A 14,241-nucleotide genomic window follows, 5' to 3' on the forward strand; every position below is an offset into this window, starting at 1 on the left:
CAAGTCACTAGTGAGACAATGCTAATGCAAGAGAGTGCACCACTCACACTTACATTCACCAAGCCAAAAATCACATCCATTTATAAGATTACATTCTAGTTGAAAAGTTTCCTAGATTATAGGATATGAAAACTAACAAGGACTAATTAGGCAATTAGTCGAAACAAAAACATAGAAAATTGTAATAATACGATAATCTTCTATATTTATCTATTATTCTGACAAAAGTTTTAAATCCCTTAAGGTTAAACTTACAATTCAAATGGATTTATATTGATATTTAAAATAATTAAAATTACAAAAGCAATATTCTACCAAAAAGAATAACCTTTTAAAAGATGTTCCAGTAAGATTTATTTAGGACTCTGGAGCACTTAGAAATAATGGAGAAAGTTGTTCTATTGTTTCGATTAGATTTCAATTTAGGATTTAGTTCATATTAATCGAGAATATGTTTGATCTCTCTAAGTAAATGTACTCCTATAAATTATGTATTATTTGTTTGATTATTAATGAAAATAAACATTGTTTGCTAGCCTCAGGGACTTCTCACCTGAGGCCTACAGAGTTTTATTCATATAAGGTTTTGTCTTCCATAATTCGATTTGATATCTGAGCATGAGTATCTGAGATTGTGATTGCGTTTGGGGTGTGTTTATGGAGAGAGGTGTTTATGGACCTGAGATTCATCGATATGCTTGTAAGCTTGGAGCCAACAGTGAGCCAATGTGTAAGCCTAGAGTTAGTGGAGGGAGTTGAGTGTCAGTGTGAAATTTGACTATGGTGCTTTGGTGTGGTTGTGCGATAGCCAATATGTTGACTATGCAGATATCAGTGTGTTGAGAGTTGTCAAAGCTGATCCATCTAGTCATGGCGTGGCTACTTCATAGAGCCATAGAGTCGGGGGAAATATCTCATCCTAGGTCTCCGCAAGTTGCTTGATTGTCTGATAGTTGCTCATGCCTGTGCATGGTTTGAGAGCGATAATGATGAAATAGTGTCTCGTGGTGGAGCTCATTATTGCAGGTGTGCAGTAGAAGTATAGGACCATTGTATTTTGGGCCAAGTGAGTAAGTGTGAAGTCGTCAACTACGAGGGCATAAGGACTGAGTTAAGGCATAGCTGAGTTGAATGGGGCAGAACCTCCCATGCATGTGAGGTTGTTGCAAATGGCGCTCTTTGAAGAGTGAACATGCAACTGTAATATATTGTAATGTAACTCTGCATTGGATTAGCAATCATGGTATTATTGAAGCTAGAGGAGTCAATATGTTGTTGATCGTAGATTGAAGGCATGATTATATGCATGAGTCTTGTGAAAGGAAAGTGTGAGTGTTGTGGAAGGTTGAATCGAAGGTCTTAGTGAAGGGTATGACATATCAACAGTGAGGGAGATATTACCAATGAAGTTGGGGCTAGTCAATGCTGATAATTGGGGTCAGTGCATGTGACTACTTAGTGAAATGTGCGCTGATGAGAGCAGACTTACAAAATTGCAAAACCTTGCATTGTAGTGCTTGTACTAAGTGGAAAAAGGTTCCCTCACTTTGCAACATTGACCTTTGATCAATGTGTAATTTTTGAAGGAAGCATCAAAGTGTGTAATTTTTTTTTAAAGGAAACCCCCACCATGAGTGATGATATGGTCCACCATGGGTAATGAAAAGGGCCCATATTTTGTGAAAGATACATTTTTTTTAATGTGTAGATACTTTTTTGAAGCGCCATTTTTTTTTATGTATAATTTAAATTGAGCTGGTAAGCCACTTGAAGAAGTGTGCTCTTTGTTAAAGGCAATTGGTGAAGCATGTTTTCTGTGAAACTCGTGAGGTATGGAGCGATAAGCAAGGTCTGTGAAACTCGTGAGGTATGGAGCGATAAGCAAGGTTTTGTTGAAAGATTGTGATTTAACTATCAAAATGATGAATCCCCTTATAGAAACATATCTGAACAAGGCTAATAAATTAGATGGCACCAACTATGTAAACTGGAAATTCAAGTTGCAAACGTTACTGGAAGGCTATGGCGTTTGGATCATCGCAAAGGGAGAATAAGAAAAACTTGTTGTAGGCTTAAAAACTACATTGATTCAAGACTAGGAGAAGTAAGAGAACAAATAAAATGTATTATTAAGAATGTTTGTGAAAGATAATACTATTCCTCATATTCATGATTATCAGACCTTTAATGCAACCTGGAATTCTTTGAAGGAGTTGTATGAAACTAAAAATAAAAATCGAGTCCTCTTTCTGAAAAGTAACATCCTGTCTATTAAAATGGAACAAAATGAATCAATTAGTTATTTTGCTTCAATAATTAATGATTTGAAAGAAAAGGTGGGAGACATAGGTGAATCAGTACCTAGTACTGATCTTGTGACAATCACCTTAAATGGAATTACAGAGGACTCTTAGATGTTTATTACAGGTCTTGTAGCAAGGGAGACAACTCCCACGTTTGAGGAATTGATAGGTATACTAATGCAAGAAGAAGAGAGGTGTATGAACTTGAAGCCTCAGAATCCAAATTTAGCACTTGTGGCGAAGGAGAAAATCTTCAAAGGGAAAGAAGGAGGAGGCATTAAAGGTGGAAGTATATCTTAGAAAAGACCATTCTGAAAACCAAATCAAGGTGCGTCATCTGTTAAGAATGACTCTGGAATGAATTCTTTTCATTGTGTTAGAATTGGGAATCTTGCGAAAGACTGTTATAGGAAGAAAAATGATGAAGCTAGCCACAATAAAAATAGAAGACATTTAGGACATTTTACAGGAGAAGACCTGAACTCTAATATTAAAAAAAATTAAGTATTTTATGTCTAATATTATGTTGTCTGCTAAAACAGATGATGTTAATGCTTGGTTTGTGGACTGTAGAGCTTTGATTTGCATGAAAAGTAATAAGGTCTGGTATGAAAATTTCAAGGAAATAAGAAATGGAGGAAAATTCTATCTTAGAGATGATCCTGCATATTAGATCATGTGATATGAAGATATTATAGTGACATTACCAAATGGTAGGGTCAGGTGCATTCATAATGTTATGTATCTATGTATGATCAAGAAAATATAATTTTTGTGTCCACAGTTAAAGACCAGAATCTGAAGGTTGAATTCTTCAAAACACATTGAATAGTGAAAGACTTGCTGGATCACTGCAAAATTGTTCCTTCAAGAGTGAGAGTTGGAGGTTTGCACAAGCTTTATGTCACCAAGAAGAGTCATCAAGCACTACCTTCTACAACAATGTCAAATGAAATTCCTTGGCATAATTGGTGTGGTTATATCAATTATCATGATTTGTTATTGTTACATAAACAAGGAATGGTTGAAGGGCTCCCTATGTTAAAGAATGAGTATTTTTCTTGTGAAGGTTGTGCATTAGGAAAAATTCATAGAGATTAATTCCCCTTTAAACTTGATAGGAGAATAAGAGACGTATTCGAACTTATGCATTATGATATTTGTGGACCCATGCAAACTAGTTCCTTAGGAGGTGCTTAATATTTTCTATTGTTTATTGATCATTGTACAAAGTATGATTGGATGTACTTCCTTAGGAAAAAGAGTGATGTCTTTGAGTATTTCAAAGAATTCAAAAACATGGCAGAAAAGCAAACGTGGAAGTTCATAAATATCCTCCATTTAGATCAAGAGGGAGAATACAGGCTGGTGAACTTCGTCAAGTACTACTAGGATCATGGAATAGTGCAACAATTTATAGTATCCTACACTGCACATCGGAGTGATGTTGTAGAAAGGAAAAAATTTACATTGGTGGCGTGTGTAGGGAGTATGATCAATGGTAAGAACATCTCAAATGATTTTTTGGCAAAGGCCATTAGTATTGTTTTTTATTTAAAGAAAAAAATTCCACCAAGGTATCTTCATACCCCATTCGAATCCTTGTATGGTTTTAAACCAATAGTCCATCATTTGAATGTATTTGGGTGTAAGGCCTTTGAAAATATTCCGAAGGAAAATATAAAGAAACATTATGCTAAAGGTATCAAATGTATTTTTGTACAATACTGTTTAGAATTTAAAGCTTATAAAATGTTTGATCCCTTTACTCACATAGTGTTTGTAAGTAGAGATGTGATTTTCCATGAGCAGGGAGACAGAGGAAATAAGGAAAAGAACTATGAAAGGTGGCACATACTTCCTGAAGTTGAAGATAATAAAGTAGAAGCAGAAGACAATGAGAAACATAAACTTGAGGAAGAATCGAGTGATATGGACATCATCAACAATCAGAGTTCACCAAGAGGTGGAGAATTATAGGTAGAGAACACGAGTGAATATAGTGAAGTGCGAAGGAGACCTACTCAATAAATTCACCCATGAGTTTTAATGAAGCCAATGAACATGAATATTGGAGGAAGCTAATGAAGGAAGAATATGAATCTATAACTAAAAATAAAACCTCATAATCGACTAAAATTTCCTAAAGGTAAAGAGCCCACAGGATGTAAATGGTTATACAAAACCAAGTTTAAAGAAAATGGTAGTATAGATAAATATAATGCTAGATTAGTGGCAAAAGGGCACTCACAAAGGGAGGGTACTGACTATGCAAAAACATTTGCACCTGTAACTAAATTAAACATGATCAAACTATTAATTCCATTAGCTAAAAAGTACTATTGGAACTTGCACCAATTAGATGTAAAATATGATTTTTTGAATGGTGATTTAAAAGAGGAGGTTCATTTGACACAACCTGAAGGGTTTCTAGAAAAGGGGTAGAAATATTTAGTTTGCAGATTAGAAAAAGATTTGTATGGGTTGAAGTAGGCACCTAGGTCATGGTATGAGAAGATAGATTCCTTATTTCTTTAGTAGGGTATTATGAGAAGTCAAAGTGATATGAATCTGTATACCAAATTTGATGCAAAGGGGCATGTAGCATTGATTCCTTTATTTGATGAATTAATTTTTATAGGAAATTCAATAAAACTAACTTGATGGAATTAAGGTGCAAATGCCACAATAATTTGAGATGAAAGATATTGGTGAGTTACATTACTTTCTAGGTCTTGAAGTGTGGAGACATGTTGGTCAAACTTTTGTCTCTTAGGGTAAGTATGTGAGAGAATTGTTTAAAAAGTTTAAGATGGATTAGTGCAAAGCTGATTTTGTTCCAATGCAAAAGAATGTGAAACTTCATTTTGATGATGGCTCAATGGAGATGGTAGATTATATAGATAGTTGGTTGGAAGCTTAAATTATCTCATTACAACCAGATTTGACATACAATACTCAGTTAGTGTCTTAAGTCAAGTTTCGGCAAGACCTCCAAAAAGTCATTGGAGAAAAGGGAAATATGTGAGCAGGTACCTTAAAGGAGCAATTGATTTTTGTCTTAAGTATACTGATTTGTTTGACGTTGAGCTGATAGGTTACTCAGATTTGGATTGGGTTGGTAATTTGGATGATAGAGGATCTACTACACATTATGGTTTTTGCATTGGATATGGGATTGTTTCATGGAGTAAGAAGAGGCATCAAGAAGCAGGAAACTATGTCATTGTCATCTACTGAGGCAAAATATAATTTTTTGTGTGCAGCAACTTGTGAAGTTGTTTAGTCGAGGAGAATTGTTCAAGATGTAGGAGAAGAAGAAAAGAAGGACACAATGATCAAATGTGACAACCAAAACTCAATCAAGTTGCAAAACGATATAATGTATCATGCAAGAACAAAGCATGTTGATGCTCAGTTTCATTTTGTTAGATAAAAGATACAATCTAAGGAATTTTTTCTTGAATATTGTAATACTTGTGAAAATGTTGTTGATATTTTAATAAATCCCCTTTAGAAGATGAAATTTCAATTGTTTAGGGAGATATTCGGTGTGGAGATTAATCCTTTCTGCATTAAGAGGACGAATTAGAAACAATGGATAAAGTTGTTGTATTGTTTGGATTAAGTTTTTATTTAGGATTTAGTTCCTATTAATAGGGAATCTTAATCTTCCTAACAAAATGTATTCTAATAAATTAAGTATTGTTTGTTTGATCATTAATCAAAAGCAAAAGATGAAATTTCAATTGTTTAGCCACATATTATGTGTGGAGATTAATCCTTTCTCCATTAAGAGGGCTAATTAGAAATAATGGAGAAAGTTGTTGTATTGTTTGGATTACCGTTTTATTTAGAATTTAGTTCCTATTAATTGGGAATCTGTGTGATCTTCCTAACTAAATGTATTCCTATAAATTAAGTATTGTTTGTTTGATCATTAATCAAAAGTAGCATTGTTTGGCAACCCTCACCTAAGGTCAGTGGAGTTTCACTCATTTAAGGTTTTGTCGTCCATAATTTGAGTGAAATGTATTTTAATCCTATAAAAAATTGTATTTTATGTTGATCCTAAGAAGAGAGAAAATAACAATACCATGATTTTAAGGTGAAAATTATTTTGATATTTGAGGCTCATACTTTTATAATTTAATTTGGAGATATTATTTTTACAATTTGATTTTTTACAATAAAATTTGTTAATGAAGGTGAGGCTATAATACAAATATAAATTTAGAAAATAATATAAAATAAGTCTCTCTTTTTTAAGCTACTTATTTAATTATAAATCATATTCAAATTTGGTTTTCAATAATTCCAATTTTGCCTTCGATTATAATTTAAAATTTTCTATAATGGATAATTTTGTTAATTTAAAAAAACTAATTAAACTTAAAAATTAGAATTTTTTAAAACTTTTATGTGCTTACATTTTTTTAATCTTATTCTATAAATTTCTATTAATAGAAAAAGATATTATAGAGAAAGCCTTTTATACATAGAAAAGAGTAGTCTAAAAGATCATATCTTTAACCATAATCTGACAAGACTAATAATGAACAAAATTAAGCAATAGTTATCCACTACAAGAAACTGGCAACTATAAAAAAAAATTACTATCCTTCCATTTCACTATAAATGTGAAACCAAACCCTACAAAATACCAAAAGAAAACTGCAAAAATACATATTTTTTTGACCAATAACAATGCTGACAAAACAAGATACTACACTTACAAAAAAAAACATTAACCGACCCACAATAAACACTAATATGCTATGCAGGGTGGATTTAATAGTGCCTATATTATTGAGAAATTTAACTCCAATCAAAACAACCGATCAAACATTTTAAAAAAACAAAACCAATAAAAAGCTAAAAATATAATAAAATAATATTAATGTTAAAATCTTAAAAATAATAAATTATACTAAAATATAGAAAAAAATAATTAATTACTTTTCTATATTTGATTATTAATTATTATTTTAAAGATTCTATCTTTCTTTTAACTCTATTTTTAAGTCACTTATAGCTTATATTTTTGACCCTTTAAATGTTTCCATGATTTTGGGATCCTTTCCCTTATTTATTTATTTATAGTCATCAACAAATTTTCTTGCTCATGTTTTGATCTCCTGAATGAATCACACTGCGGGTTAGAAAAAATTCACACAACAAAATTCTTAATATAGATCAAAACAAAATTTAAATATATTAATATTATAATTAAAAATAAATTAATTATTAATCATTATAAATTTCAGTTTTAGTACGCATAATGTTAAATTTCCGTACTCAACTTTGTTAGATATATAATTTAGGAAAGAATCATAACTTAGCATAATAAAGAAATATTCCCCCAAACAGAAAATAATTCTAATGACAGCATTTTGACTTAATACTAATTAATATCCGGAATTCATCGTTCGATTTTTTATTTTCCATTAATTAACGAGACGGTAAATAGGCCCCTCGTTTCTCTTTGTACATTACAATATAATAATAAAAATAAAATAAAATAAAACGTATATAGTTAAAGCTGAGCATGTTTAGATTATTTTTTTTTTCAACAGAAAAAAGCATGATATAATTATATTAAGGTGATATAATTTGTCGAAATACATAAGTTGTCTCCTTGGAGACATAAAACAGACGGCCGTTCCCCCATGACAGAAAGATTGTTTGCTGTTACAGCATCATACCAATGAGAGCATATGACCTACGATGCTACGCGGAAGTGTGCAGAATACCTGAAATGGTGACCAAAATAGATTGGAGACAGAAGGCCGTTCCCCCATAACAGAAAAACTGTTGCTGTTTCTGCAACATACCAATGAGAGAAATAATTGCTGGATGTATACATATTGGAGATATTACAGAAAGAGCCGTGGAGATAATAAGAGACAGCCTGTTGATAAATATGAGCCACGAAGCTACGCCGAGGTGGGCAGAAAACCTGAAATGGAGACCAAAATAGATTGCAGAGGCGTGTTGGAATCCTGGAAAATATGGTGATTCCGCCATGTCCAGATGTGCCAGCAAGTTAAAATGAAGAGTGCGCGCCAGGAGGGCCGTTGAGTGCTCCACCAGAGGAAGGCGTCCAGGACAGAGGGAAAGGAGCGATGCGTAAAACCATGAGAGAGAGAGAGCTCAATCCAAATTGATGAGGAGGCTGTGCATTCAAAAAACATGTGGAAGTTTGATTCAGGATGAGCAGAGCAGAGAGAACACCTGCTCGGACCATGCCAACCTTTTCTCTGGAGAACCTCCCAGGTAAGGTTCTTGTTAGAGAAAAGGAGCCAGGAGAAGAGAATCGCCTTGAGGGGGCAGGGGGCTTTCCATAGCTTGATAGGGAAGATGGGGAGAGGAGGCGGGAGGGTAGAAGAAATGAGAGAGTAGATATTTTTGACAGTGAGAGGAAGGTTAGGTTTCGGAAAGGACCAGACCAGCTCGTCAATGGTGCCTGGATGAGAGAAAGCTATGCGGGAGAAACTGTTTAAAGCAGATTGCCATAGGGGATGGAGAGGAGGGGGAATGGAGAGTTGGTGATGGTTTTTCCAGATTGGCTGGTTGGAGTGCCAAGAATCTATAAGCCTGCTCCATGTAAAGAGGCCAGAGGAATGAAAGAAGGCAAGGAGAGAAGGAAAGAGGTTGTATTTATAATTTTTTGATGTAATTATTTATATATAATCTAAACATGCTCGAGTCATTTATACCCCGAGCATGTTTAGATTATATATAAATAATTACATCAAAAAATTATAAATACAAGATGAATTTGGATCAAATCCCCTCCTCCACAAAGAAATGAAAAAATCTAAAGCCAAAACCATTTAAATTTTTTTCTAAGACACTCTGAGTTTATGATAAAGAAGCAAGTATAATCTATTGGAGGGACGAATGTAATGTGTATATAATTTATTAGAGGTAGTTTGAATGGTTGATATTCACATTAGAAATGCTATACCATTCTGATCTAAATTAAACTTACATTATTCTGTAATCCTGGGTTACAACAATCGTCCTTAATTACAACAATTATATGTTTTAGTTACCTGCCTCTGATAGGAAAAGACACGCCAATCCGAAAGAAAATAAAAAAACCCCATAATCATTCCACCCAAACAAACTGACTGGAACCACCTTTAAATTCTAGGTATTTATGTCTGCATCTACGGTGCTTGTAATTTTCTGCAATAAACGAGAAGGCTATAATGTCATGTTTATAAATTGGTATTGATTATTCTGTAACATCATACATCATTATACATCCTTGTCAAAATCGAACATTACCATTCCTCATGCCCGACTTAATGTTATGAGAAATGAGATCTTTCATGCTCCGTTCACGTTGTATACTGTAAAATCATATGCAAAATACAGCTTACTGGAATATAGTAATGAAATGAGACAACATGGGTGGGATTATTTGTTAAGGATTATTTGCAAATAGATTTTAAATATCAAAACTCCAGAGGCAGTGGGATTATTTGTAAAGGATTATTTGCGAATAGATTTTAAATATCAAAATTTTAGAGGCCGAAGTTAGTAATCGGACTTGTTTTTATATTGTTGATATTTTTTTAAAGATGAATAAATGACATCTCTGCTTTCATACTGCTGATATATTTCTAAAAGCAAATAAATAACACCTCTAAAATTTAAACACAATTAAACTACTTACAAATTGATTTCAAACACCAAAACTCCAAAAACAAAAATTAATAATAAAACAAATTATTTTCAATTAAATTTGACAAAAAAATTGACACGCATCCGGCTTCCCTATCAAACAACTTTTTTCCTTAATTGCATAAGAAGCATGTTTATATACAAACAACTTATTCTTTGAGTTAAAAGCAGCGTACGCTAATATTGTTATCACAAACCATCCCACAACTTCCGTGACTGCTGCGATGATAATAGTAGGCGATCCATGTGCATTTCTTCAGGCAATAGCAGACAATATTGAAGGCAGGTTTCAATCATTGATAGGAACTCTGTGGAATATTGGAGTTACAGTTTCCCGTGCATAATATTAATGTGCAAAGTTTCGAGCAGGGAATTCATCATTTCAATGTCTCAAAACCTCTTTAAAACAGTGAAGTCGAAGATTTCTTCGTGAAACTTGAATGCTGAGATTATTGTAGGAAAGATTTTGTTATTTCAATGTTCTTAAATTTGTGTGCAACACTCCGCAGGATCTGTCACCTTAAATACCTGTCATTTCAATGTTTTGGAAACTTAGTCTTTTACATTCCACGAATCTGGCCTTTCATTGTTTCGAAGTTGAGCGTATATTTAATCCACAGTTATGTTCTGACCAGTGTATTTTTACCCACCAACAATAATATCTATATTTGTGAAGCACCAAAGGACAACTCGTGATTCGTGAACGACGATCAGCGTATCCACATGAACTTCTCAGCCAGAGAATGGATGACGTTACATGACGATGTACGCTGTCTGGGTAGCCTCATGAATGTACATTAATAAATAAGACTTTGGGATAAGTGAGATGGCCAATCAGGTATCACGGATATTTACATTAATAAATGATATTGTTTGGGACGTGTGAAATTATAGGGCTAAAATGGAGTCGTATGGCCCTAGGGAAGCGGAGGAATCGACTTGACGGTTAAAAGTGGTTTGGACTTTGAGCAAAATAATTTCATTTTTTTTTTTTTGTAGAGATAGTGGTTAATCATTATCCAGTACTATGAAAAATTTTGAGGATTTGTTTAATCAGCAGTTAAGCAAGAGCATCTAAGGCAGCAGGAGAAAAGACAGGAGCAGTTTCAGATCCTCTAGTAGCACCTCCATCTAAAGCAGATTAAGTCCCAGATTCAGTTGATCCTTAACCAGTTATAAATACATATCCTCCAGTGGCAGAGCGAGATCCATATGGGGTAGATCGATTTCAAAAGCCACTTGTTTAAGATCCATAGTGTAAGGTCCTCGGATGCGCGTGTGGTTGGGCGCCAGGCGAACCAGGCACGGGTGCGCGGGCGTGCACAACGAGTTGGCACACACGACACGGGCGCGCACGGGCAGAGCGACGAGTTGGGCTGCACGAAGGTTGTGCGACACTTGTGCAGCAGACTTGCGACGAAAGTGCAACGTTCTCTTGAGGCATATGCGCACATATGGGGAGAGCGTTGGAGTTTATACACTTTGGAACGTTGGGCGACAATGTTGGAGGTTGACATATAGTTTGGGCGTTTGAAGGGGTGTGCGCACGAAGGTTGGGTGGTCGGTTGGGTAGCCCCACCCACACTTGCGATGGATATATATTAGAGATACGCTTGAGCATTTGGGCATCACATCCGATCATTGCAACTTCACACAAGTGAATAGTGCGCAGATTCTAGTGCGCATTCGGAGAAGGAAAAGGTGCAGTTCTCATGCACCCATCCCTGGGCTAGTCGCACGGTAGAACATTGCACTTGGTGTTGGGCGAAGGTGTGGGCGAAGATGCGCCCGGTGATTGGGTGAGGTGTGCACGGTGAACGATGGCGTCCGTTTGTGCTAAGTCTTGGTGTGGGTGTCTTAATGGCTCGGGTGAGCACCCGCCCATCGTGCAAGTGTGCACGAAGGTGAACGAAGGTTGGAACTAGAGGTCGTAGAGTTGGGCAGGCGGTACTACGTGTTGTTCACACGATTTGGGCATTTGTCAAGAGTTGGAAAATGGGACTGCGTGTGGGTAGGTGTACATGGTTTGGGCGTTTGCAACCAAACGAAGAGCGAACCGGCGAAGACGTGCGACGAAGTGAATGACGGGTTGGTGAGTCGTGTGGCGACCGTGCGGAGGTGCCAATGAGATGGGCAACTGAGTTTGCCGAAGTTGGAAATTTGGCTAAGTATAATTTGGGGTTTCCCAAGGACTTAGTTTGTACTTTGTAAAAGTGGAAAAATTATATATATTGATATTCGGGCAGACTCATATTACAGGGAGTTGCCCCTCCCTTTACATTGTGCAATTGTCTTCTTCGTTTATAATTGCTATTGATAATGAATGAGTATGGGTGTTCATTGGTATAAAGGATAAACATAATAATACTTGGTTTCGAAACACAAACTAAGTAGGAGAAAGTGAATTAGATGTAGTCCACGAACATAAGTATTGATGAAAAGAAAGTGTTTGGTGGTGCCGCACCTCGCTAAAAGCGGTTGGAAGACTACCGCCAGCTTGGGCGCATGACAGTTGGTATCAGAGCTGGTACGTGACGAAGTGCAGGTGTGGATGCACTTGACAGTTGATGACAGTGGAAGCAGGTACTTGCAAGTGAAGGAAGCTGGTTTCACATACAAGTGGAACAAGGGCCGATTCATGGTTGCAGGGAATTTGGTGAAGCCGGTGAATGGTGAAACAAGTTTGGCAAAGGTGAAGCTTAGTGCTTAGGCCAAGCTGAATGACAAGGCATGGCAGGTTTGGAAGAATGCGAAGGGAAGCTCTTGTTTATCTTATACATGTTGAAGAGGTTGAAAGAAGAGAATCCCCGTATTCGAAGGGAACTTGAAGTCTTGGAAAAGAATGTTGAAGACGAACTTCTTCAACTTGGTTGGACAATAGAGCAAGGTGAAGTTGCAGATTGTACTATCAAGGAAGAGGAAGCCGTGGTGATTAAGGATGTTGCAGATGTGACAATGATGGAAGATGAACTTGAGATTGATCAAGTTGGACTAGGATCGTGCAGTTTGCAGACATGGATGGATGATGATACTCACATGAAGGAGCCTCATGATGATGATGATGATGTAAGTATTATTGATACTTGTGTTTCACTTGAGCATTTGGTAGATGGACTGTATGCAGGGAAGGGGAAAGACAGTTTGCCGATGCTAGGGAGGATCTTACCATGGATGTCTACGATGAGACCTTGTATGGAGAAGCAGGGATTGTATGGAGAAGCAGGGCCCGTGACAAGGGAGGAACATGATGATCATTGCGGATGAATGGGTCATGCTTTAGTCACATTGGCTAAGTGCCCAGCATGACACATGAACAGGTTGAAGGACACACACTTGAGTTGCTTGGGTGGACTTCTCATGGCCGAGACCAAGAGATAGTCTTGGGGGAACCTTCCGTGGAGGAGCTATGATGGAGAGACTCATGTGACGACGATATGGTTGGGTGACCGAGTTCACTAAACTAAAGATTGTAGACTTGGATGAGGATGACCGATTGTTGTTATGGGTCTACTTGGTTGGACTACATGGACAACTTAGTCATGGAAATCAGGTTGGAGACATGGAGCATGGCAGTCTTATGCAGGGACATTATGTGGAAGCACTTGTAGAGGTGTCACTTATGGACATCCAATGAGGAGTGCCAAGGCAAGGATGTTGTGCAGATGGATTTGCTGATGTGACATGGAGACTTATTATGAGTCGATGGAGAGGTTGTGCACTTATGTACAACAAGGCCATGGAATTAGATGGAGTTGTGAGCATACTATGGAGCACTCCTACTACATGGAGAGCTGAGGCGTCTTGCAGGGACCTTTGGGCCGAGACTTGTATGCTTGCTAGGATGTTGGTTGGGGATGACTTATGGAGCTCATGATGACATGAGATTGTTGTGACTTTTGGGGACTTCATATATGGTGGACTTGGGGACACTTTGGAGCAATGGAGTTACAACGATGATGATACTTTGGTGACTACACTTGGGCATGGTTGAGCTGAGACTCAACTACTTTTGACACATGGGAGCTGATTGATCTATGATCATGGGCAGCACATGGATAGATGAGACAAGTGCATACTTGCTTCTATGGCAGACTTGAGGATGGCACATTATAGATATGATGGAGATTGCTTCATGGACCTGGATGTGGCACACCGATAGTTCGAGATTGATGAGATGATCTCTTCACATGGAGGAGATACACACGTGGATGGTGTTGGGATAGATGTGGCTGATTTCATGTAA

Source organism: Pinus tabuliformis, chromosome 5_2 (assembly GCF_031772625.1).
Source record: "Pinus tabuliformis cultivar Carrire ecotype Pingquan chromosome 5_2, CPIR1, whole genome shotgun sequence".
Lineage (NCBI taxonomy): Eukaryota > Viridiplantae > Streptophyta > Pinopsida > Pinales > Pinaceae > Pinus > Pinus tabuliformis.